The following is a 26,965-nucleotide window of genomic DNA, read 5'->3' on the forward strand; positions in this document are numbered from 1 at the left end:
CTCTGCTCGTGGAATTTTCCCACTCCGCGTAACATGTAGAGTTCTGAAAAATTCTGTATTTTTCCTTGCTTGCGCGTGGCAATGTTAAGTTGGTGAGCGCGAGTGAGGAAAATCTTACTCCAGACCACCTTCTGGTGATCTTTCTCAATGCAGGCGGTAGCGGATCATCGCTACCGCTTGAGTTGGGTAACATTCCGTTCGTGTTGAGGAATCTGCCGCTCGAGTAGAACATTTACTTGAGCAACACAAAGAAGCAGTGCCCTCTTGCGCTGCGCATGGTGCCGTTCGTGCTGATTTTCCATCGTGGGACAAACACCTGGCGCTAAAAATTAGTCAAACGGCGCGACCTAACGCACTCCACCGCTTGCAGAATTCATCGTAGCATGGGGGAGTGTTTTTGGTCACTTCACGGAGCTCTGCACAGCGGAACTCCGCCCACGCCTAATCTATTAGTTTTGGTCTTAAAGATTCCGCTGGAGTTAATTCCATACACAGTACAAGTTGTCCTTTGGAAACAGCTAGCTAGCCCAAAGGATCTCATTCAAGCACTGCAACTTCTCATTACATTTCTGTTTGATACCGTCACACTTTAAACACAAACTATTTGAAAGAAGATCTCTTTAGGAACACATGAAGCAATGTATCGTGTTTTACATTTTCAGAGAAGCTACTATTTTACACTCCTGGAATGTTCAGCATTGGGATAGTTGATTCCACTCATTTGTACACTATGGAAAACAAGGGAGGAACTGATGAAGATATCCTTACTTCAGAAGTAAGCCCAACTCTTGATGAGTATCTTCATTAAATTCATAAACACTCAATATCTCCACCAGTGTGCCGAATAAAAGGATTCATTAACATGTAAGAAAACCTTAGGGGCTAATGCTGTATTGCAGGAATCATCGTAAGCGGCGCCACTCCCCCCCCCACCCCCCCCCCTGACGCAGACAAGAAACAGCCAGCGCGTAAACCTCGGATACGACCTAACACCCACGCAGGCGCCCATCAGCGGCCATTGCCCAGCAGCGCGCCCCAAGCACAAAGCTGCTGACAACGCCCCCGCAAGCACACTCCACCCCCCCCCCCACCCACTATCACATATATGTTTACATGTTTGTAGTATCGGACCCCTGCTCACGGAAGGTGGCCTCCCTGCCCCCTCGTGTTGAAGTAGGTAGAAGCCGCTGACGGCACTACAGATGGCGACTGCAGGCGTGGACGCTGATAGCCACACCGACAGCGAGGCTCCTCCACCTGAATGCCACATGCTCCACTAACAAGGCCGGCGACCGAAGACACACCATGGCCCGCAGGGGCTGTCCCACTCCAAGTCCAGGCACACTTGCGCGCGCACACCTCTGACCTCCAGTTGCACTGTAACAGCATCGGCAAACAACACACCGTACAGAGGTGGCACCTACTAACACCGTGCCTGTGGGACAGACTTCGAGTGGGGAAGCCGCGATAGGAACATTGGGACACACCGATACGAACTGTTTTGTTTAGTTTGCCGATTTCATGGCTCAGTTCTAGAAAAAATAAAAAATAAGGCGTCATTTATGGACATTTCCTTTCTTGACTTAAGAAAATGTGATTATTTTCTCCATGTCCTAGCACACCGGGGACACAAGGGACACAATGACATGCCCTTTTTATGTTGGCCCACACCCCCACGATTTACCGTTCATTTGCAGCCGGCCCGCAGGGTTGTAGGCTTTGCTATGTGTACTGTACCTTTGAACATTAATAAACGTCTTACAAAAAAAAAAAAAAAATGTAAGAAAACCTTGCCAAATACAAAAGCAATGCCTATTTTAATGCACCAATCCATTTTATTTTTACATTCTTGTTTTTATAAAATGATAATAATAAATATTAAAAATACTAAGAAATTCTAACTAGGGTTAAAAAGCAGACCAAAAGGCATGACGCAGCATTGCCAAGTACAAAAGGAGAACTAGGGAAGGAAAATGTACCAAAAGACAAACGGCCTAAGAAGTATTTAGAAGTAGATTTTAAGCCCATGTATAGGACCAGTATGTCAGTAGTGCTCACCCAGCATAGTCCAAAGGTACTTGTTGCGTAGGCTCTTCAATTACTGCAATTCCTCCAAAAACTGAAAAGCACAAAAATGTCCCCGTTGACAGCTACGGCTGATCAAAATGTAAAATAATAATAATCCTAAGAAGCTCAAAACTGTCGCCTTTTCGTCTGTAATATAGGACTTATCCAAAGTGCTTATCCTTCTTCTAGAGCTGTAGACAGCAAACATGGCCCCGCCACCGATCCAAAGATATTCACAGATAATCAGAAAACATTTGACCTTCAAGTCTAAAACTTATTAGGTACATCATTTGATGCACCTTCTGCATGGTTATGGTTTGTGCTCGTTTTTGTCATGCATCAAAATGTCGAAGGACGACAAATGTCCGCAATCAAAAACTGATGATTTCTTAAAAGAATCCCGGATAGAAACATCCTGGTAGAACAGAGGTCCTCCTCATAGACTCCGACTCAGTGGTGTCCCAGGCTGAGGGGAGCGAATCGATTGTTTAAACTATGAAGCACACAGAATATTGATGCAGAAAACTGTGGGCAGAGCAGCTTCGGGCTCCACAAACATCTAGGAAAGTATTTATAAGAGCTTTAGAGGATGCTTCACAGACTTGCATTAGAGTTTGGATTTGGGGTAAAAAATAATAAGTGTGCCGCAATTGTGCTAAAGAACATTGAGGACGAAGAAACAACTCAGACAGTGGTCTCTGTGGGGGAAAACCGTTTTATAGCTTGCCTAAGAGGTCTGTATTTAAAATGACTGCTCTTGCGAAGAAAGGGTCCTGAGTAGGCGTGAATGTAGAGTCGACAGTATGTTATCCATTTTCAAGTGTCTGGCAGTGCAGTCGGAGTAAAGTGGGGACCACTGAAGGGAGAGAAACGGAGGGTAAATGACTGAGCACGGTACTTTCAGTTCTCACCCATGCTTAAGGTATCAAATACTTTGAAACTGGAGCGTTTTATGCTCCACAGACAACAAATCGGGTCTTTATTGGTGATAGGGTTTTCAGCATGGATTTCATATTGTATAGCAACACTGCCAAGCTGCACTGTAGCGTTAAGTGGAGGCGACATCTGGAGTACGAGTCATACCTTGCTGCATATAGGGTTCATCAAAGTGTCTCCATGCCATGCATTTGCTGCTGGGTAACAGAAAGATATGAGGTCAGACCGTGAGCCAATGTGGTCAGAAGGAGTAGTTTCTTTTCTGTAACTCCAGTTCTGTAGTAGGGGTATCTCTGTTATAGTCATAATCTAGTGAATAGTCCCGCCCATGTGCGTGGACCCCGGAGCAATCAAAAATAATCTCTTAAAGTGTCGAAAAAATGCAGAATTGCACAGACACTTAAGAGAGAATTTAAAGACATAATGCAGCCTACAACAGGCTACACTGTCCAGTACTTCATCTAGAAATTCCACCATAAAATCCACAAAACAGCAAAGCCTGTCCAGATTTCCCTTGCCTTCAGCACAAACCCCTCTGGAAGATAGAGAGGAAGACATGGACAGACAAGCCCCATAGGCTGCCATTATGTGGCTCAGAATAGGATACTGTGCCTTTAAGAGAACTTTCCAGAACTTCACAGTATCCCAGAATGCCCTGCAGGTCTCTCTTACTTTCAGTTCTTTTTGAAGGCGTAACACGCCAGACCTGTAGCATTCCTTACATGAATATCTCTCCACCGGGGAGGAGGGGGGGCGCTTATGACTATAACAGAGATACCCCTACTACAGAACTGGAGTTACAGAAAAGAAACTACTCCTTCTGTAGTAGGGGATCTCTGTGTATAGTCATAATCTAGTGAATAGAATGGCAAGCCCATCCCCACACCAAGCGGCGGTGGAGAAAAGAAACCAACACCACTATTGTGCGAACAAAATTCCGCAGCAAAGCCTGTCCGACCTGAGCATCCGCCCTGGCATCAGTGTCCAGACAGTAATGCTTAGCAAAGGTATGAACCGACTTCCCAGTGGCGGCCTTGCAAATTTCTGCAATCGGCACATTACGGAGCAAGGCTGTCGTGGCAGCTTTGCCCCTGGTGGAATGAGGCTTAGGCTTACCTCCTAAGGTCTTATTAGCTTTCTGGTAGCATAGTTGTATGCAGGACACAATCCACCTAGAGATGGACTGCTTAGAGGTCGCAAGACCCGTCCTGACCGATCCATAATTGATAAACAATTGGTCTGACCTACGAATACCTTTGGTCTTATCCAGATAAAATTTCAACACCCTCCTAACATCCAGGGAATGCAAAGACCTTTCCGCTGGAGATGAAGGATTCTGAAAAAACGTAGGCAAAGTTATAGTTTGGTTGACATGAAAGTCAGAAATAACCTTGGGAAGAAATTTAGGGTGAGTACGCATAACAACCTTAGCAGCATGAAATACAGTATAAGGTTCATTACAACACAACGCCTGAATTTCACTCACCCTGCGGGCCGATGTAATGGCCACGAGGAACGCCGCCTTCCAGGACAGGTGCTGCAACGAAGCCCTATGAATGGGTTCAAAAGGCTCCTTCATCAAACTGGACAGCACCACATTCAATTCCCATGAAGGCGAAGGAAGCCTGACAGGAGGGAACACTTCCTTCAAGCCTTCCAAAAAGTCTTTGATCACAGGGATCTGGAAGAAGGAAGTCTGTGAAGGGCTTTTCCTGTAGGCAGTCAATGCAGCAAGATGAACCTTAATGGAATGAACATTAAGGCCAGACAGCGCCAAATGTAGAAGGTAGGGAAGGATGACATCTTCCTTGCACGTCGTAGGACCAAAGTTCCTGGACACACACCAGATACAAAACCTCTTCCACTTGTAAGCGTAGGACGTCCGAGTGGAAGGTCTCTTAGACTCCTTCAGTATGTCCATGCAATCATCGGGCAGATTCAAATGGCCATATTGCACTATCTCAGGAGCCATGCCGCCAAACTCAAGGACGAGAGGTTGGGATGCAACATCTGCCCCCCGAACTTCGTGAGAAGGTCCGGCCTGCACGGCAACCGTATGTGTGGAAGGAGGGACCGGTGTAGAAGGTCCGTGAACCACCACTGTCTGGGCCATTCCGGGGCAATCAGGATCATCCGTGCCCTGGACCGGGACAGCTTGATGAGCACCGCTGGAATCAGGGGAATGGGCGGAAAAGCGTAAACAAAGCTGTTCGACCAGTTGATCCAGAGTGCATTCCCCAGCGTACCTTGCTGGTAGTACCTGGAGGCCAAGTCTCGGCATTTGCTGTTTTCGGCGGTGGCAAACAGATCCACGTCTGGAGTCCCCCACCTTGTGAAGACCTCTCCTAGTACGTCGTCGTTTAAGACCCACTCGTGGTTTTCCTGAATCAGCCTGCTCAGTGCGTCCGCCTGAACATTCTGCACCCCTGGCAGATGGGTAGCCGTTATCGTCAATTCTCTGGCCAGAAGCCAGTGCCAGATCGTCTGCGCCTCCCGAGACAGGGTGCGCGATCTCGACCCCCCCTGCTTGTTGAGGTAATACATCGTGGTCGTATTGTCCGTCTGTACAAGCAGCGAGTTGGTCCGGAAGGATGGATGAAAAGCCTTCAGCGCCAAGTGAACAGCTCTGAGTTCCAGGAAATTGATGTGATACGTGGACTCCGTCTGAGACCACGTGCCTTGGATCTGTAAGTCTCCCGAATACGCTCCCCAGCCCTGGAGAGAAGCATCCGTCACGATAGTCTGAGTAGGAATGTCCTTGTGGAAGGGAACCCCCTGGAGGAGATTCTCTGCCAAACACCACCACTTCAGAGACTGAAGAGCATGCAGAGATAGTCGTATCCTGTCGTCCCAAGATCCTCTCCTCTGGTCCCATTGGTCCTCCAAGCACTCCTGCAGAGGTCTCATGTGTAGTCGTGCATGAGGAGTGAGGAAGATACAAGAGGCCATCGACCCCAGTAGAGAAGACACCGTCCTCACTGTTGTAGATGGAGCGGTCATAAGAGCCTGAGCCTTCCGAAGGATCGATCTCCGTCGCTCCTCCGAAGGAGACACGCTTGCTGACAGCGTATTGATGGTGGCTCCCAAGTATTGAATGCATTGGACCGGGATCGGGACAGACTTGGACATGTTGATGTGCAACCCCAACTTGTTCAAGAGAACGCACGTCTTCTGGAAGTCTGCTTGAACTTCTGAGAAGGAGGAGGCCTTGATCAACCAATCGTCCAGGTACGGGTAGACAAACACCTTGTCTTTCCTGAGGTGTGCTGCTACCACTGCCATGCACTTCGAAAATGTCCTGGGTGCAGATTTCAGCCCGAAGGGCAGCAGTGTGTATTGGTAATGGTTGGTGCCGACTTGAAATCGCAGAAACTTCCTGTGCTTGTACGCGATGGGCACGTGGAAGTACGCATCCTGTAGATCTATGGCACAAAGCCAGTCCCCCTGTTGTAACTGAGGATAAATCTGATGTAACGACAGCATGCGAAACTTTTCTCTGCAAATCCACTTGTTTACCTGCCGCAAGTCCAGAATGGGCCTGAACTCGTTCTTGTCCTTCTTGCGAACCAGGAAGAACCGGGAGTACAGACCTCTTCCTCTTTGAGACAGAGGTACGTCTTCTATCGCTCTTTTCCTTAACAGGATATCGGCCTCCGCCTGGAGCTCGCGCAGTTGATACTGCGAGATGACCGGAGGGATCGCTGGAGGAGGGCTGATGAATCGAAGACTGTATCCATTGCAAACAATATTCAGCACCCACTTGTCCTGAGTAATTTTTCTCCACTCTGCCAGAAAAAATTGAACCCTTCCCCCCACCGGAGCGGGTAACGGATGACGGGGAAGTAACCGCTCAGGGTCGAGACCCGGCCGGGCCCTTGTTCGCGGTAGAGGACTGCTGTCCACCTCTACCCCTCTGGCGTTTTTGGAAAGGTCTTCGGAACTGCTGCTGTTGTTGCTGCTGCTGTTGTCCCGAAGACTGTCCTCTTCCTTTCCCTTGCGAGCCGAACCGCCGTTGGAACTGGCGGTAGGGTTTCTGGTCTTTGGGCTTCTCCAAGCCCACCGCCGTCAGGGTTTCTGCCTCGGCCTTCATCCGGGCCATTTCGTCATCTGCGTGTTTACCGAAGAGCGTGTCCCCGGAGAACGGCAGATTGGCCACTCGCTGTTGCGCCTCAGGCTTGAGCGACGTAAGCCTGAGCCACACATGGCGGCGTTGGTTGATGCCGTGGCAGTAGCCATGTGCAGCCAACAAGGAGATATCCGCCGCGGCACTGATGGCCTGGTTCGAGACCAGCATCCCCTCCTTGACGATTTCTATGAAGTCCTCCTTCCTGTCACGCGGCACAAGGTCCGCGAACTGCTCCACGGAATCCCAAAGCGCACGGTCATATCGTCCCAGTAATGCCGAGTCGCTGGAAGCCTTCATTGTGGTGGAAGATGTCCCACATGCCTTCCTTCCCGCCGAATCAATCCAGCGGCTCTCCTTGTCCGGAGGCACAGTGGAGGACGGGGAGGTAGAATGCTGATTCCTGGCCGCCGTCACTATCACTGAGTCGGGCACTGGGTCCATCCTCAAGAAGGCAGGGTCCGAGTCCGGAGCCCTGTATTTTTTCAAAAGTCTGGACGGGGCAGCCTTCACCACTGCAGGTGTAAGAAACAGCTCCTGTGCCGGTTCAACCAGTCCTGGCACCAAAGGTAACAGAGGGCGAGACAGGTGCTTTTTGTGCCAAGTCTCGAATATCACGGACGTCGTAGGTGTAGGAGCCGTCACCGTGATACCCAACTTCGCAGCCCCCCTCAGGAGAACCTCCTGGAACGTACCGATGTCGTCGATCGGAGACACCCTAGTCTCCGGGGAATCGGACAAAGTAGGTGAAAAGGAGCGGGTCCTAGAAGTCGTATTGGACCTGGATCTATGCCTCCTATGGCGTCGTCTGGAACGGGTGGAGGACCTGTGCCTGCTCCTCGATCGTTCTCTCCGTCTGGAGCGCGATCTCGATCTCCTGGGCCTCGGACGGTCAGCCGGAGTCTCCGGGACGGTCGACTTGGGCTTATGCGGTTCCTTAGACTTAGGAGTCTTCTTGGGAGGGGTCGTGAGCCTGGGCAACGAGACCGACCTCGGTGGAACCGGTGGAGGCTTTTCAGGCAGCGGAGGCAACGGAGGAGGGGTAGGAGCCCTCGGACGCGGACCTCTAGGCAACGGAGGAGGAGGTGAAACAGACTTCTTCGGAGTATACACCTCCGAGTGCACCGATCCCGGTGACCCACCATCCTTCCTGGATTGAGGGGAGCCCCCCACGGCCCTAGGCCGCGCATGAAAATCCCTTGACGCCGACGAACGGTGACCAGATGCCGAACGTCGGTCCCTCGACGTCGAGTGTCCCTTCGGCGTCGACCGTCTTCTCTGCTTCGGGGTCGAACGCCTGCCATATCTCGACGTTGACCCGGACCATCTTGACGACGATCCTCTGTGTTTTGACGGCGATCTATTGCGCCTCAGGGGCGACCGCGACCGTCTCGACGTCGACCTCGATCGCCCCGACGGCGATCTCTTCCGCCTTGACGGCGACCTCTTTCGCCTCGACGGCGAACGCTTCCGTCTCGCCGGCGACCGCTTCCGTCTCGCCGGCGACCTCTTCCGTCTCGCCGGCGACCTCTTCCGTCTCGCCGGCGACCGCTTCCGTCTCGCCGGCGACCGCTTCCGTCTCGCCGGCGACCGCTTCCGTCTCGCCGGCGACCGCTTCCGTCTCGCCGGCGACCGCTTCCGCTTCGACGGTGGTCTCGACGACGAGGATCCCCTCGACGTCGATGATGTCTTGTCTCCAGATGGCGATCGGCGGTATCGCCTCGACGGTGAGCGCCGACGCCGGGCCCGCCGACGCCGAAAGCTCGACGTCGAAGACAGCGACGAAGACAACGTCCCTGGGGTCGACGGCGGCCTATGCAAGTCCCTCGACGTCGACGGGCGACGTTTTCTCAACCCAGAGCCCTGGGGAGACGGGGAGACGGCCTTGGACTTCCCTCTCGACGTCGTGGTGGGTGCCACCGACCCAGACGGAGAATGGGGACATGTGCTGGACTTCCTGCCCCTGAGGAGCCCCCCAGAGGCCTCAGCATGGGCAGATGAAGCCCCTCCAGACCCACCTTGCGCCTTCAATCTTCTTTCCTCGAGTCCCTGAAGCCTGATTTTCATTCTGTCTTTCAGGGTCCTGCCAGAGAAGCCTTGGCAGATTTCACACTCCTCAGGGATGTGGGAAGAGGGAAGGCAGAGGATACAGACCTCATGGGGGTCTGACTTGGCCTTCTTCCTGGAGCACTCCGGGCATTTGTCAAATAATGCAGGCATTATAGACAACAAAAAGGGGGCAAAAAACCAAGAAGAAAGTCAGCAAAGTACTTTAAAGTACACAAAATCGAATTTAGTGAAAAAACACTAACAAACCCCTTGAAAAGGGAGAGCTCAATGCTCCAGGGTCCTGCTTGCAGGAGCCGGAAAAAAGAACTGAAAGTAAGAGAGACCTGCAGGGCATTCTGGGATACTGTGAAGTTCTGGAAAGTTCTCTTAAAGGCACAGTATCCTATTCTGAGCCACATAATGGCAGCCTATGGGGCTCGTCTGTCCATGTCTTCCTCTCTATCTTCCAGACGGGTTTGTGCTGAAGGCAAGGGAAATCTGGACAGGCTTTGCTGTTTTATGGATTTTATGGTGGAATTTCTAGATGAAGTACTGGACAGTGTAGCCTGTTGTAGGCTGCATTATATGTCTTTAAATTATCTCTTAAGTGTCTGTGCAATTCCGATTTTTTCGACACTTTAAGAGATTATTTTTGATTGCTCCGGGGTCCACGCACATGGGCGGGACTATTCACTAGATTATGACTATACACAGAGATCCCCTACTACAGAAGTGTTGCTTCGTGCGTAAATAAAGTGTGGGAAATCAGTGAATCATCCTCCACAGCCCCTCTGTGCAGATACGATAGCTTACACATGCTAGGCAATGACCATCAACAATGTGCCGGTTTCTTACAGACACCGCCTTAACTAAGGTTCTGTAGGGTTCAACAAGGATTTCATCCGATGGCTGGAGCGCTTTGCCTTTTGAAGGAAACCCAGGAAACCTTTATCACAAAAGTGTGTTGTAGAAATTCTGAGAGCTGTGATGCTTCCAGCTTCATATACTACTCTGCTCCAGTAAGGGTTCAGGCATATATTAGACTAGTAGTAAAGGCCACCACAAAGGGTGAGCCCCCAGACGACTGTATAAGCCATAGGCAATTATATGCCAACACTGGCCCTGCCCTTGAAGCACACTCACGACCACCGAGGGGAACAGTGATGAATACATAAAATGCGGTGGTCCTGAAAGAGCTCGTACAACAACCAGGGGTTCGATTGTAGATATTCGCTCAATCAGTCTAGTCTCACTGAACAGACTACAACAACAAGCACTGGCAATGCCAACAGGTCTGGCTTCAAAGGAACGTTGATTGGTAATGTGAAGCATTACAAGTAAATAGCAAGAGAATAGATATGTATTTGTGTGGAAGCAAAGAACTGTAGAATAATGTTGGTGTAGGTTAAAATGTCTTGTGGCAGTTGCATTGTCAGGCCAGACCTAAAAATCCATGTTGCTTAATAACTGCCCTCCTGCTGCCAGAGATAGATAATATAGGCATCTAAGGCACTTGTAGCATTCCAATGCCGTGTGTGTGCCCCAAAAAGCTCAAGCTTGGACAGCTGGATACATAAATAAAATGATCACAGCTGGAGGAGGACAAGCACTTTTTTTGAGGAAGCACACAACTTCTGCCCAATCAAAACATGTAGTCCTGGCTCCCAACATGAGGGCGGAGCCAAAGCCCCTCTCTAGCGACAAACATATCATTATCTGGCGACAGCTGCTCTGTCAAGTCAAACCATGATGTAGGTCAAATTAGAAAACCTAAACTGCAGGGCTTTATAAAAGTAACAAGAACTCCAAAAGAGAAGGAAAATTACGCTTTGAACAATCTATGCTCATTTGAACTGAAGGTGTGCACATAAAGCACACTGAAATGTTCGAGAAAACGTTTTACCATCCCTAAAATACGAGTTTGCAAATGGTGGTGAGCATACATGGCTGCTAATGGCATTGTGTTACTCAACACATATCTAAATGCTATATTATCTAGCATTTGTATACTGTTGAACTCTCACTAGTGCACCATTGCATTCTACCTGTCCAGAGCAATGAAAGACCCTGCAGGGTTGTTGTAGGTCCAGCTATAGTAGGCAGAGTCTGTGGAGATTTTGGTGTGGTGCGTTAGGTCCAGACATATGGTGTGGGCGTGTTGCAACAATCTGGTTACTGGTGGCATGTGTCCCAGTGCACTCACTAAAACATCCATCCACCCATCTATCTATCTATCGTATCAACATTCTCAAACATTCATCCATCTATTCACATAATCACTATCTCAAAACCTACCAACAGTTTGATCCATCTCATTACTCATCAAAGCCAGCTAGCTACCTATTCACCTATCCAGTGGGTTATCCACTTGCCCATTTACCCAGTCACCATTCACACAAATTCACTCAAAAACTTTCCAACAATTCATTAGCTTACTGACTAATTCACTACTTAGCATCTGATTGATCCCCCACTCATCTATTCACCCATCCACTCACACCATCTACTCATTCATCCATCACGCAATCCATCCATTGACCCATAGCTGCCTACTAATCCACCACAGTTAATTGTTTGTATTCTACCCAACCATACATAAACCCATCCATAGAAATACTCTGCAACTATCAAGGCCATTACTCACCTACCATCCATCTATCCTCCAATCCACCCACCCAAACAACACATTCGTCTATCTACCTACTAAGCCCTCCATACACTCATTAACCAGCTTACTTACTCCATTAAGCTATCCTCCTATCCACCCAATCATTCATTCATCTACCTAAGTAACAACCCAAAGTTGTCTACCTGTTCAACTACGATCCACAAAGCCACACATTCACCAATCTACTTACAGGTGCATTCACCTAACCATACATTCAGTCACCTACACACATTTACCCATGCATCCCCTACCCATGTACCAGCCAAACACATTCACCAACCCATGAACACACTCATTCAGCTGACAAAATATTCAACCACTTACACATTAATTCACTCACCAATCTGTTTACCTACCAATCTACAACACACTACCACACCCCGCCACTCAGGGCGAACAGTGATAGCCGTGCCAGTTTGTTTACAGGTTCTGACTGCTGCTGCAGCACCTCCTGCTTTATTTTCTAAACCTTTAGAGAAACAGTGCTTTACTTGTACAGATTACAGACCAATCACATTTAAGTGAGACCCAAAACAATTCCTGTTCTGATCACTTATCTATACATATAAAAACGAAAGTATGTCTGTTTGTCCTTTACTCATTACTACACCATTCATCCGATCTCCATAAAACTTTGGGAAGTTGTTGAGCACACTTCCGCAAAGGTTTCTGGCAAAAAAAAAAAAAAAAAAGAAAAGAAAAATTTGTTAAATATCGGCCCCCAGGGCCCTCATAATCTTTCCAATACTGAACGTTTACGCTTTTGCAATGACCATAAACAAAGCACAAGGACAATCGCTGCAAGTGTGTGGACTAGATTTGGAGAATCCGTGCTTCTCACATGGACAACTGTATGTGGGCAGCTCACACGTCGGAAAACCTTCTGCTTTATTTGTGTACGCACCAGACGGAAAAACAAACAAGCATTGGCGTTGCCAATAGGTCTCGCAGTAGAAAAGTTGGAGCTATTACAATTGCAAATAACAATGCCTTTTATTTTTGTTTTCATTTTAAAAACATAAAGGGCTTTGTCATTTACAAAACCAATAGCTCCAACTTTCCTACTGCGAGACCTATTGTGCACTGCACAGTGTGGGTGAAAGTGGCACTGCGTGGGTGTGAGTGGCTTTGAGTGAGTGGGGTTGCGTGGGTGAGTGGGGTTGCGTGGGTGAGTGGCGTTGCGTGTGTGAGTGGCGTTGCGTGTGTGAGTGGCGTTGCGTGTGTGAGTGGCGTTGCGTGGGTGAGTGGCGTTGCGTGGGTGAGTGGCATTGCGTGGGTGAGTGGCATTGCGTGGGTGAGTGGCGTTGCGTGTGCGAGTGGCGTTGCGTGTGCGAGTGGGGTTGCGTGTGCGAGTGGGGTTGCGTGTGCGAGTGGGGTTGCGTGTGCGAGTGGGGTTGCGTGTGCGAGTGGGGTTGCGTGTGCGAGTGGGGTTGCGTGGGCGAGTGGGGTTGCGTGGGCGAGTGGCGCTGCGTGGGCGAGTGGCGTTGCGTGGGCGAGTGGCGTTGCGTGGGCGAGTGGCGTTGCGTGGGCGAGTGGCGTTGCGTGGGCGAGTGGCGTTGCGTGGGCGAGTGGCGTTGCGTGGGCGAGTGGCGTTGCGTGGGCGAGTGGCGTTGCGTGGGCGAGTGGCGTTGCATGTGTGAGTGGCGTTGCGCGTGTGAGTGGCGTGGCGCGTGTGAGTGGCGTGGCGCGTGTGAGTGGCGTGGCGCGTGTGAGTGGCGTGGCGCGTGTGAGTGGCGTGGCGCGTGTGAGTGGCGTGGCGCGTGTGAGTGGCGTGGCGCGTGTGAGTGGCGTGGCGCGTGTGAGTGGCGTGGCGCGTGTGAGTGGCGTTGCGCGTGTGAGTGGCGTTGCGCGTGTGAGTGGCGTTGCGCGTGTGAGTGGCGTTGCGCGTGTGAGTGGCGTTGCGCGTGTGAGTGGCGTTGCGCATGTGAGTGGCGTTGCGCATGTGAGTGGCGTTGCGCGTGTGAGTGGCGTTGCGCGTGAGTGGCGTTGCGCGTGTGAGTGGCGTTGCTCGTGTGAGTGGCGTTGCGTGTGAGTGGCGTTGCGTGTGAGTGGCATTGCGTGTGAGTGGCATTGCATGGGTGAGTGTGGCGTTGCGTGTGTGATAGTGGGCATGCGTGGGTGTGAGTGGCGTTGTTTGTCTGAAAGTGGTGCTGTGTGGGTAAAAGTGGCACTGCGTGGGTGTGAGTGGATTTGCGTGAGTGAGTGGATTTGCGTGAGTGAGTGGCGTTGGGTGAGTGGCGTGGCGTGGGTGAGTGGCGTGGCGTGGGTGAGTGGCGTGGCGTGGGTGAGTGGCGTGGCGTGGGTGCGTGGCGTGGGTGAGGGCGTGGCGTGGGTGAGGGCGTGGCGTGGGTGAGGGCGTGGCGTGGGTGAGGGCGTGGCGTGGGTGAGTGGCGTTGCGCGTGTGAGTGGCGTTGCGCGTGTGAGTGGCGTTGCGCGTGTGAGTGGCGTTGCGCGTGTGAGTGGCGTTGCGCGTGTGAGTGGCGTTGCGCGTGTGAGTGGCGTTGCGCGTGTGAGTGGCGTTGCGCGTGTGAGTGGCGTTGCGCGTGTGAGTGGCGTTGCGCGTGTGAGTGGCGTTGCGTGTGAGTGGCGTTGCGTGTGAGTGGCGTTGCGTGTGAGTGGCGTTGCGTGTGAGTGGCGTTGCGTGTGAGTGGCGTTGTGTGGGTGAGTTGTGTTGCATGATCTCTAAATATTTCACTAATGCGATATTGTTACATTGTTGTTGGTAGTAAGGTATTGTTACGTTCCTCACTCGTGTTCATGCTAGTATACATTTCAGAGCCACTAAAGAAAATAATTTTCTCAGTGATGCATGCGAAATTTGGACTTCTTCGTTTTTATTAGTTCATTGGTTTGCTGTCCGTTTTTAGTTATGTAAGGCTTCGTTTTGCCCGTGCTGTTGCATTAAATGCTCACAAAACCTTCAGTTAGCGCCATTGTGATATTTCTAGGTCTTTCAGGAGACTGCAGTCTTTGGGGAGGCGTGAAGCCTTTGCTGCCGTGAAAGATATTTTATTTTTCAGCCCCTTGTGCTGTAGAAATGCTGCTGATGCGCGTGTCTGGCAGGGAACAGATGGCCTGGCCGTGAAGCAGGGGGCGGGGCAGCGCTGGGGAAGCCTGTGGGAGGGTGATTGCCGTTTTTTTTTAGTTATGTAAGGTTTCGTTTTGCCTGTGCTGTTGCATTAAATGCTCACAAATCCTTCAATTATTTTCAGTTAGCGCCATTGTGATATAGCCTGTGGGAGGGTGATTGCCGTTTTTTTAGTTATGTAAGGCTTCGTTTTGCTCGTGCAGTTGCATTAAATGCTCACAAAACCTTCAATTATTTTCAGTTAGCGCCATTGTGATATTTCTAGGTCTTTCAGGAGACTGCAATCTTTGGGGAGGCGTGAAGCCTTTGCTGCCGTGAAAGATATTTTATTTTTCAGCCCCTTGTGCTGTAGAAATGCTGCCGATGCACGTGTCTGGCAGGGAACAGATGGCCTGGCCGTGAAGCAGGGGGCGGGGTAGCGCTGGGGAAGCCTGTGGGAGGGTGATTGACATAGAAAGTCATGTAGAGAGAGGGGAGGTGCTGGTGTGGGAGGAGTGCTGCTACGGCAAGGCTGTGTTTGCGGGGAGAGAGAGGGGAGGTGCTGGCGTGGGAGGGGGGAGGTGCTGGTGTGGGAGGAGTGCTGCTACGGCAAGGCTGTGTTTGCGGGGAGAGAGAGGGGAGGTGCTGGTGTGGGAGGGGGGAGGTGCTGGTGTGGGACGAGTGCTGCTAGCGGAGGAGAAGCCCTGGCCGTGAATGTGAGTGCATGTTTGCTCACGTGATTCACGTGAACTGCAAGAAAACCGCGGGGCTGAAAGCCCTTGGTTTGAAGAGGATTTTGCCGACATGAATTCTCGCTCCGCTCAATGCGCTTGCACGCATTGATAGGTCACGAGACCTAAAAATACTCTGTATCCACAAGCACTCGAATAAATAAACAGAATTAAAACAACACTTTAAAATGTATTACATATTAAAATGAATATGTTTCAATAAAAAGGACACAACATAAATTGAATATTATCATAACAAGTTTCCTTAAATTTCCTTTCTTCTGAGATCGCAGCAACGCGCGACAGGTAAGCTAGTATATTATAAAAATGACCCTGGGATTTCGCAAACAGGTGGAGATATTTTATTTGGTAAACCCCAAAAACAAGTGCATGATGAGAACTGTATCAGGATGACCATTGGGAGGGATGTAGATTCACAGTGATACGTTAGGAGATGGGATTTCAGTGTGTGTGGGAATGTGAAACCTCCCTAACACACTTGACAGTGAGGCACGGCAGAGCTTTAAGCAGTGGAAGCATTTCAATCTAAAACAAGGGAAGAGCGTAGCACTGGAAGCGGAGACCCCTGTCAGATGGGACACCACAGGAAGTCTGAAGAGACAAGTGTCTTCTAGGAGACCTTGGAGGGTGGCAGGCACAAATGACTTCCCTACGCCATCTTTTGGTTGGAGAGAGTAGCAGCCGTGTTTATGGCAGTTCCATAAAGGCTGCTCTACTGCAAGATATGTTTTGATAAACCAAAATGTTATTGAGTTTGGAATGATAAAAACGTATGCAGGTCAAGCGGTCAGGTATAGCATTAAAGAAAAATGCACATCGCCTGGTATCCTACAAGTCACTGTAGTCCATAGTAGGTCCAACATATGCCCATATTTTCTTGTGTTTGGGGGGCTCAACCTCTTGCCACGTAAATGGTTGCCTCCAATTTCACGCCCCAGTGCCTCTCTCTGCCCCATGCCACTAACGTAGGCGGACTGGCGGAGTACCAGGACCAGGCGATAGCTCTTACAGCAATGAGTGTCCAACCCAACCAGCAACTGGTCCCGCCCAGCAATATTCTGGGAAAGGATGATAACAAATCATAAACTGGACAAAAATAACGTGTGCAAAAGAAATGTGTTTGAATACAAGTTAACAGGGCCATTTTCAAAACAAAGTCAGCTTCAGTATGGAGCTTCCACCATCATATGGCTATTTCTTGCTTTCACGGGCAGGGACTGCAGCTTTCTATCTAGGATTGGTCTGCCCCTCCAGGATTCTAAGACTTACTCTGAGAATGAAGTAAAAATGAGCATGCCAGAGCCTGGGAGAGACAAGTTCACGAAGTATGCGTGGGAACACTCACGGCAAAGGTTCACCTGTGCCGAGTGCTGCACTTGTCTTGACCCTGCCATGACCGGATGCTATGTATTATCGCCAGGCGGACTATGAATGTATACAATATCGTCTAGTGCTTCCCTTAGCGTGGCGGGCAGGGAGCACGGGGATTAAATCAAGTCTACTTGTGACATGTTTCACATTTCCCCTCAAAGTTTTCCTCTGTTGTTTTGTACTGTGTAGTCTCACCAGATGACAATGCTTCAAGGGTGCCATGCAGGCATTAGGCTCTGGTGGTTAAGGCCACCTAAAGTGTCTGACGCCTTGCTCTCAAAGAAGAAGCCTCTGTTGGTAACCAGGGTGATGCTATGGTTGGGCAGTATGGGTAGAGTCTTACCCATGAGGTGGGGTCTACTGAACCACAGCTCATCCCGCACAACATTCATATGGCTCCCTTTAACTCAGAGCTTGTGGTAATTATGTAGTAAAAATAGGTTTGATTGGTTTGAAAAATTGAATGATGCTTAAGTACGGCTTAAGACAGTCAACCATGTTGACACAAACTTCGCCTGGAGCAGACAACCAGTGTGACCACACAAGAGTTGTGTTTAAGATGTCCTGCCATAGGTGGGAATTTACATCCTGCAAGCGGAAGACAGTTTGCCTGATTTCAATGCAAGGCAGCCGGCAAAAACACTCCAGTCCAAGTATGACTGGTTACCAACGAGTTTGAAAAAAAGCTGAATGATTGGGATTGGAAACAGCAGTCCGAGTCTGCACCAGTAGGACCCCATAGCTTGTAGTTTGAAGAGCAACAGCCTGAAGAAGCTGCATAGTCCTAAAGAGTGTTTCCTGGATGCTACGACTGCTGGCTGTCCCCTCCATCCCCTTGATGTTGCATCTAGCCCGAAGAAGCTGCATAGTCATAAAGAGTGCTTCCATTATGCTAACTACTGGCTGCCCCCTCCATCAAAACACACAAGATGATGGACGGAATGTTGCACAATGGCAAAACATTCACCCCCAGTCACAGATCTGGGTTTAATCCATCGTTATTTTGCTCACCAAGCCACCCCAGTTTAGACATGGCCATATGCAAATCTGTCTTGGCCCTGTGCCTCATGGGAACAGTCCAGCCCGAACTGCGAAGCTATGCCTTCCCTGGACCAGAATCAAGCATCCTAGGACCATTTTCTGGCTATCCGCTGTCTTAAGACAGGATAGCTTGACTCCAGTGGCGTAGTGAGCACGGGACTCATGTCTGGGCATACCCTTTCCAGATAGGGTGAAAAGCAAAACACACAAGATGATGGACAGAATGTTGCACAATGGCAAAACATTCACCCCCAGTCACAGAACTGGGTTTAATCCATCGTTATTTTGCTCACCAAGCCACCCCAGTTTAGACATGGCCATATGCAAATCTGTCTTGGCCCTGTGCCTCATGGGAACAGTCCAGCCCGAACTGCCAAGCTATGTCTTCCCTGGACCGGAATCAAGCATCCTAGGACCATTTTCTGGCTATCCGCTGTCTTAAGCCAGGATAGCTTGACTCCAGTGGCGTAGTGAGCACGGGACTCATGTCTGGGCATACCCTTCCCACATAGGATGAACCCCTCCATCGCATTGAGCTTGCACCCAGCCCGAAGAAGCTGCATAGTCCTAAACAGTGATTCCTGGATGCTGGGACTACTTGCTGCCCCCTCCATCCCCTTGATCTTGCACCTAGCCCGAAGAAACTGCATAGTCCTAAAGAGTGCTTCCATGATGCTGGAACTGCTGGCTGCCCCCTCCATCTCCTTGAGCTTGCACCCAAGCCTGAAGACAAAGTGCTGCACTGGGCCCTAAGCAAATGTCTATCTGCCAGGAATGCTAATCAGAGAGCCCAAGCAGGAGGAGGACATGAACCGGCTAGCTGACTTTAGAAGCAAGGCAAATGAGAATCATCTAAGAAGGATACGTGCCTTCGCCGTCCACCATCTCCCCCGTACCATTGCACAGCTACTCCACATTATTGGTAACACATGAAACCTTACACACCTTATGAATGAAGTGAGGGTGGACCCCCTTCCACCTTCTGACCTCTGTCCAGCAAGATGTCAACTGTCAGCAATGAAACCCCGAGTGCACAACCCAGTGAACATGGACATGAGCCACTAAGCCCTACCCAAGCGTGAGTTGCGGACCAGTAGGCATCTCCTGGTTAAAAGAACTGTGTGCCACGGCTAATACATCTCGACACATACACCTTCAGACACCCATCATTGGTCCCAACTGCAAGATTCCTAAGCCAGACGTACGGAGGATCGCTAGAAGAATCTGACTGCAGCACCCCATCCCACAATCCCTAAAATAAACATGTATCTGGTCCTCAGAAGAACTGGGAAGCTACTCGGGCATGAAGCTAGCCCTCCCATACCAACTTTGGGCACCTTTGCCGTATATACTACAGTCAGCAAGAAAAAGATATAACAATGTTTTAATCAGTGTCGGTTCAGTCCCAAAAAGAGATAAACATAGCCTCATGCAAAGTATAGGCAATGGCCATCATAATATTTATCTTCACATCACTACGCAAGGATATTTGGAGCCATGACAAGTGCTAGGAGCTTATGTATTCCCAATGCCCCCCATCCCCCCCCCCCCCCCCCGCTGCTCCTAATTTAAACTTTTTTTCATCCGGCTCTACATGAAAGATACAATTACTAAAGAATATTTTGGAAGAAATAAATCTCTTTCGTGACAACTTACTATACTGCATTTTGAACCAACTTCTGGTCTGCTTTTCAACGTGAGGTTCGAATGCTTGACCACAGCCTACTCCTGACTACTCTTAGAAAGAAACCATCTGCAGTGTGCTGCGGAGAGCTTACAAGCTCTACTTGGATACTGCCATATGGCTCCCTACAAACAACAGAAACAGGCAGCCCTGCTGACCGAAGGAAGATCAAAGCGAAGCTGAAAGTGAGGGTGAACATTTGGACTTAAAGAACCTCTGTCAGTTTGGGAGTCTGGGGAGAGGCAATGGTTGGACTAGCTCACGATTCTCAAGATGTATTAAGACTAGGGGCTGGGATAGACTGCTTTTACCCAACAGCAATCGACAGTGAGCTCATACTTGTAAAAAAGCGATTAAGAAGAGTTTTACAGTATAGTTGCAAGAATCATATTCCCAATCACAGCGTGGAGGCTAAATGGATACCAGTGTTTGTTAAAAAAACCTACAGCTTTAAATGATGTGCAAAGCATGCATCATGCTCATTCAGGTTTTATTTCATGCACACTACTACTACTTTATTTATTCAAAAGTAATATTTTAGCACACAGCAGTTTGACTTCCTCCATCCAGATTGCAGTAGCTCTAGTAGAAATGTACACTAAGGTACATTTTTTTTTAAACTTTTTATAAGTGGGCTAAAAGTTCTATTTGCAAAAAAGTTGTACATGAGTAAACCGCATTTTCCCATTCAAAAAGGAATTTCTTACATACAGCCGACTGAACCAACGCACCTAAGAAACGAGTTAAATTTCTTTTAATTCTGCTCAGCTGCAGGAATACTGACCATCACCCGTGGGCCGGAAATCTGAAGTTTAGATTCGAAAGACCGTTACAGACACATTTCGGCATAGGTTCTATTGCAAAAGGTTCAGATTGGGGAGCCCCTTTTAGTTTTCGCCAGTCAGAATTCAATGCCACTAAATACAGAAACCCAACTTTAAAAGCTAATGTTTAGCAGCAGAAAACAACTGAAAACTACTAACAACGCAGCTGGCCTTTACAAAGAACTCGCTCGTGTTCAATTACCAGTTAACAAAATATTCTGAATCCAAGTAGGCCGTCGCTGGCAAAATCCTACAATGACTGCCGAGCAGAAATTTCTGCATCAAAGTCTGCACAGGAGTCCAGATGATTTTGGCCTGACAAATTCGTACAATTTCACTGAAAACTCTGGCTCGACTGATCGATTCATGGAAATCAGTATCAAGCATCCTACGTGCTTACTCTGCCCCCATTTCCTTCTACATCTCTAGAATCTGAATGACATTCTTCAAACCCTACAGTTTCTCCCGGGAAATTCAGATGGAGCGGCTGAAACCGGAGCATGGAGCAACTGAAAAGACAACAGCTTGTGACTTTATTCAACATCCTCAATAAACTTCCCAAAATATCAGAGGAGGGAGGACATGACGCAGCAAATGGGAGCTCTGTTTCTAAGATGATAAATTACAGCGGCTGGAAAATGATGTATGACTCAGCATTCTGGAAGCTACCCCCTAAAGGAAAATGCAGGGATGGTATTATTGTCCTTGGCCATGGTCCTAACTTTGTGGCCATTAGTCCTCCACCAAAGGCACTCACTCACGCCCCCTCACTCCTAAACTATATTGCAAGCTTGGGAAATACAACACTGTAATATGTGCTTCAGTGTCTCGTCATGATATAAAGTGCTGTGTAAATGGAATACATCATCTACATATTATGTTCTACTTCATACAGTAATAATGCGATTTCTAACCAATGTAAATACAAGCTGCTATTATTGCCCAATTTCACTGTGCCTAGTTTAGCAGCCTTGGACGGATGGAGGAGCCAGCTGGCCTTGCCAGAATTCAAAGCGGTTACCTACAGATGACAAAAGATGGCATAGAAGAGGTGGACTCAATGAGACATCTTACTGGGCGGATAACGGACAGCGGCGCAGAGGAGGTGGACCAGGCGGAGTAAAAAGAAGACAGCTGTTTCTTCCTTGTCCTGGAGAGGCATGGCAGTGGGAAGGGCTGCAATCTTATAGCTAGCTTTACTTGTCTCCTGATATAAACGCAGGACCACAGGCACCTCCATGAATATTTTAGGATTAAACAGCTACTTACACCTGCCTCTGAACATAGACGAGACATTCGAGGACAAATTCTTGTGATCCCAGACACTCCAACAGAGCTAACTGGTCGCCCTTCTCCCATCACCAAAACATCCATTTTGTTTTAATGTGCTAGCCACGAGATGGAACTAAAACGAAGGCTTCTTGTAAGCCCAAGCTAGGCTCACACAGAGAACTGCACTAGTGCTCGGTGTTTACACTCCATGGTCCGCTTTGAAGTAGTTCATTTCCTTGCACCACAAGCAGCTCCCTTCACTCCATCAGTGAGGAAATGATCCAGCGTCGGGAGCTGGAACAGCATGGCATAGACCGACTGGTCTCTGTGGGGGCAGCAAGGAAGCAGTCGGGAACAAGGAGCTCAAGTCGTAGTTCAGCAGCTCCACAGTGATGGTTGGTGGATTCGTGTCCGCCCCCACCCAAGCTCTTTCGACCGCGATCCCTTACACGTGAAGCAACAGCTCTTTAGGTGGCACAGGACTGTGATCTTTGATGGACGCATGCAACGGTCCACTTACGATTTTCAGGCCAAGGAACAAAGCACATCTATTCCTACTACAAATCCTCCTTAGCCCTTCTAAGGAAGCCACTGTGCGCGGCCAACAGCAGGCGGAAGATCATTCGGACGAGTGCCAAGAGGCCAACAATTCACAGGAGCCCAGAGAGATGGAGTGGGAACAGGGCTTTAAGTGGGATTAAAAAACTGAGTAGGGGGGGGAAAGGGAGTCGGTCTTTCAAAGGGGCGTGGACAATGTAATTAAGGGCGTGACTTTAAAAAACATAAGCTAAAAATCTGTGCTTAGCATAGTGTGCCGCCCTACTTGTATTTTTGCTGTTTCTGTCATTTCATCCAGATGTATGATACAAGTAACAACATACCTACAAGAAGGCAGCACTATTGGCTTTGTCAATGGGTGTTAGTTGCATGAAATAAATAAGCAGCAACTATGGCTTGTTGTATATAACATTGAAAAAGCTTCCACTTCAAGCCCTGCTGATACCACGACAATCTTGCTGCTCCTGAGTTTCAAAAAGATAAGGGAAATCCAGAGAGAAAATGACTCTTTAAAGGGTTTTCCTTCCCTTACAACGCTCACCTGGCATGACGTATTGACGTAACTTCTCCACTAGTGAGAAGAGGAGTGTGTTAGCACATGCACATCCACATGCCCGCAGTCACTGCAGTGCGGGAAAAAAAGAACGCAAAACAGAGCCCAATAGAGACCCGTTTCGAGGCCCCCTAAACCCCTTCGACGCTTATGACGAGCTCAGCTCGTCATGAGGCACAGTGGGGCTGTGCTCATGACGAGCTGAGCTCGTCATAACTGAAGTGCGGGCGTTCCATGGGAGTGGGCGCAGTCGTGACTAGCTCAGCTTGTCATGAGCACAGCTCCGCTGTGCAGCATGACGAGCTGGGCTCGTCACGAGCACAGCGGAGCCGCGCGCGCCCACCCTCCCCCTCACCCCCGCACCGCGGGGGAATTAGTCCTGCGTGGAAGGGGTTAAAAAACAGCCAGTGCTCAGACCCGGCCCACTTAAAGCAGTGAGTGGGAAGCTACATGTGCACCACGTGCTCCACCCTGCAGGGGGAGGCTGCAAAAGAACAAATCCTAATCTTCACAACAGTTCCAAAGGGACGTAAGGGGGGCAAAGAAGAGAAAAGGCACCTCGCGCTAGATGGCTGTGGCACAAGCCGGGCAGTGTGGCGTAGCAGCTAGGCCTCACTGGTGGCTCGGATTGTGTTACAGGAACATTCATTATCTTAGTCTGAAGGTGAGGGATCTAGCAGATGCCGAAGGGACCGATTCTTGGCTTTGTTCACAGATGGGCGTTGATTTACTTAAAACAAAACTACTATTTAATGAACCGCATGTGGATCTTGTAACCAATGATTTCCACAAATGTGGAAATTAACTGCATTTGAAGCCCAAGCTGACACAGACAAACCTCTTCCAGAGGATAGGCTAGTTGCTGAAGTTGCTGTTAGATTAGGGTTCAAAGCGCCAGGATGCCCTTGGTGGTGACAGGCTGCGCTCTATAAGTATACCACAATACAATACAATACCCAACAAGGACAGTTACATCTAAATGTGCCTGAACCACTTCAGGATCCACGCCGGCCAAAGGTGAAGCTCGTGCAGGGCCTCCCTAACTATCGTCCGGTCTGGGGTGGACCATAGTTTCCCAGATTTCAGATTTCCTTTATAACATTAAGCCATGCCTAGATGAAATTCGACTGGCATTAGCCAGGAAGCTGTATGTGCAGCTTCTATAACCAAAGAGGAGTCTTGTCCTTACGTGACCAGGTAGGAAAACTTGTATGTGCAGCTTTGGCATGGCTACCTCCAACAAATGGTCCAGTGGTATTACATTGTGGTGTCCTGCGTGTAGCGCGGAAGAAGAGTCTGAACTCCACGTTTTCTACTTCTGCCTGGGTTACATTAGACACAGATGATTTTTCAGTTATGTAGGTACCTTGGCACAACACACTGTAAAGTAGCATTCAGGCTCCTTAAATATAATACTGAACTTTTTATCGTCTATTCGGTAATGCCTTTTTTTAAGTTCCATGTGGTGGGATAGGATACATTTTCTTAAACTTTAACCATGGACTAAGCTATGTGATTAACCTTCTCACTGGTTTAAATCCCAAATGAATTTTTAATTCAAAATTGTTTTTATCCTGACTTTTAGCTTTTTTAACTGTTTTAGCATTGTTTGCATTTGTGTATGTTTGTTCTTTTATGGAGTACACATCGAAATAAAGAAAGAAATTAGTAAATATTTCCTTTTGATATTTCGCACCCACTCTTTTCCTCTACAGCCTCTGATTTTAATGAACATCAAGTCTCCTTTAGAGGAGCTCCATGACATGATTTAATTTCATGGAGAAGCACAACACCCTTCAAAAACCATCATGAGCAAACACCATCCTGTAAGCACACAAGAACCAGCAGCATCTTCCACATGCAGATCAGCTCACACAGGAAGAAATATAAGCTGGATGGGGTTTGTATTAGACAAAGTGTTTTTCCGATTAGGAGTCAAACACTTCCGACAGAGACTATGAACCCCTCCATCCTTCTTACAAAGAAGCTCAATGGGCACTTCGACAGGAAAACAATCACTGCCATAGAGAGAGTAGCCTATCAGTCAATGAGGTGCCTCCCTGATTCATTATATTCCCTTCTTACACAGAGGACCAATAGTTCCTCCTATGGAGAGGCCTTTACCATGGAAGACGAGCACCTGCCGTGAGGAAAAGAACCCCTTCAGAACATCCCTAGACTAAGGACCAAGACCATTCAATGCCAAAAATAGCCTTAATCTGTCAACAAACAATAGCTCAGACCAATCCTAGGAATAGCAATGAACAGGCGATAATAGATCAAATGTACTAATCAACATTAATTAGTCTAGCGCAACATTAAAAACATCCTACTCCAACGCCCAGTCTTCAGTGTGAGCCACTTGCCATCCAGAAACCAGCGAACCAGCCATCAAGCCACACAGCGAGGCAAGAATCAAGCCACTCAGCGAGCCAGCCATCAAGCCACCCAGCGAGCCAGCCATCAAGCCACCCAGCGAGCCAGCCATCAAGCCACCCAGCGAGCCAGCCATCAAGCCATCCAGCGAGCCAGCCATCAAGCCACCCAGCGAGCGAGCCATCAAGCCACCGCCATCAAGCCACCCAGCGAGCCAGCCATCAAGCCATCCAGCGAGCCAGCCATCAAGCCACCCAGCGAGCGAGCCATCAAGCCACCCAGAGAGCCAAACATCAAGCCACCCAGCGAGCCAACCATCAAGCCACCCAGTGAGCCAGCCATCAAGCCAGCCAGCGAGCCAGCCATCAAGTCACCCAGCGAGCCAGCCATCAAGTCACCCAGCGAGCCAGCCATCAAGTCACCCAGCGAGCCAGCCATCAAGTCACCCAGCGAGCCAGCCATCAAGTCACCCAGCGAGCCAGCCATCAAGCCCCCCTGTGAGCCAGTCATCAAGCAACCCAGCGAGCCAGCCATCAAGCCACCCAGCGAGCCAGCCATCAATCCACCCAGCGAGCCAGCCATCAATCCACCCAGCGAGCCAGCCATCAAGACACCCAGCGAGCCAGCCATCAAGCCACCCAGCGAGCCAGCCATCAAGACACCCAGCGAGCCAGCCATCAAGCCACCCAGCGAGCCAGCCATCAAGTCACCCAGCGAGCCAGCCCTCAAGCCACCCAGCGAGCCAGCCATCAAGCCCCCCTGTGAGCCAGTCATCAAGCAACCCAGCGAGCCAGCTATCAAGCCACCCTGCGAGCCAACCATCAAGCCACCCAGCGAGCCAGCCATCAAGCCACCCTGTGAGCCAGTCATCAAGCCACCCTGTGAGCCAGTCATCAAGCCACCCAGCGAGCCAGTCATCAAGCCACCCAGCGAGCCAGTCACCAAGCCACCCAGCGAGCCAGCCATCAAGCGATCCAGCCATCACGCCACCCAGCGAGCCAGCCATCACGCCACCCAGCGAGCCAGCCATCAAGTCACCCAGCGATCCAGCCATCAAGTCACCCAGCGATCCAGCCATCAAGTAACCCAGCGATCCAGCCATCAAGTCACCCAGCAAGCCAGTCATCAAGCCGCCCAGTGAGCCAGCCATTAAGCCACCCTGTGAGCCAGTCATCAAGTCACCCAGCGATCCAGCCATCAAGTCCCCCAGCGAGCCAGCCATCAAGCCACCCAGCGAGCCAGCCATCAAGCCACCCAGCGAGCCAGCCATCAAGCCACCCAGCGAGCCAGCCATCAAGTCACCCAGCGAGCCAGCCATCAAGCCACCCAGCGAGCCAGCCATCAAGCCACCCAGCGAGCCAGCCGTCAAGCCACCCAGCGAGCCAGTCGTCAAGCCACCCTGTGAGCCAGTCGTCAAGCCATCCTGTGAGCCAGTCGTCAAGCCACCCAGCGAGCCAGCCATCAAGCCACCCAGCGAGCCAGCTATCAAGCCACCCTGCGAGCCAGTCATCACCATCAAGCCACCCTGCAAGCCAGCAACCCAGCACCTTTCCAGTCAAATCAATTCACTCTTACTTGAAGGCTTACCACTTCCAAACTAGTGCTGCAAATATCACAGAAAAAA

At 49.6% G+C, this 26,965-nt stretch overlaps 1 protein-coding gene across 1 annotated transcript in view; it reads right to left on the minus strand.

The window, feature by feature from the left end:
• The window catches only part of INTS3 (integrator complex subunit 3), a 677,967-nt gene that overhangs the window by 362,607 nt on the left and 288,395 nt on the right, over positions 1 to 26,965 (minus strand). The window lies entirely within an intron of this gene.

This window comes from Lissotriton vulgaris, chromosome 12 (genome assembly GCF_964263255.1).
Source record: "Lissotriton vulgaris chromosome 12, aLisVul1.2, whole genome shotgun sequence".
NCBI lineage: Eukaryota > Metazoa > Chordata > Amphibia > Caudata > Salamandridae > Lissotriton > Lissotriton vulgaris.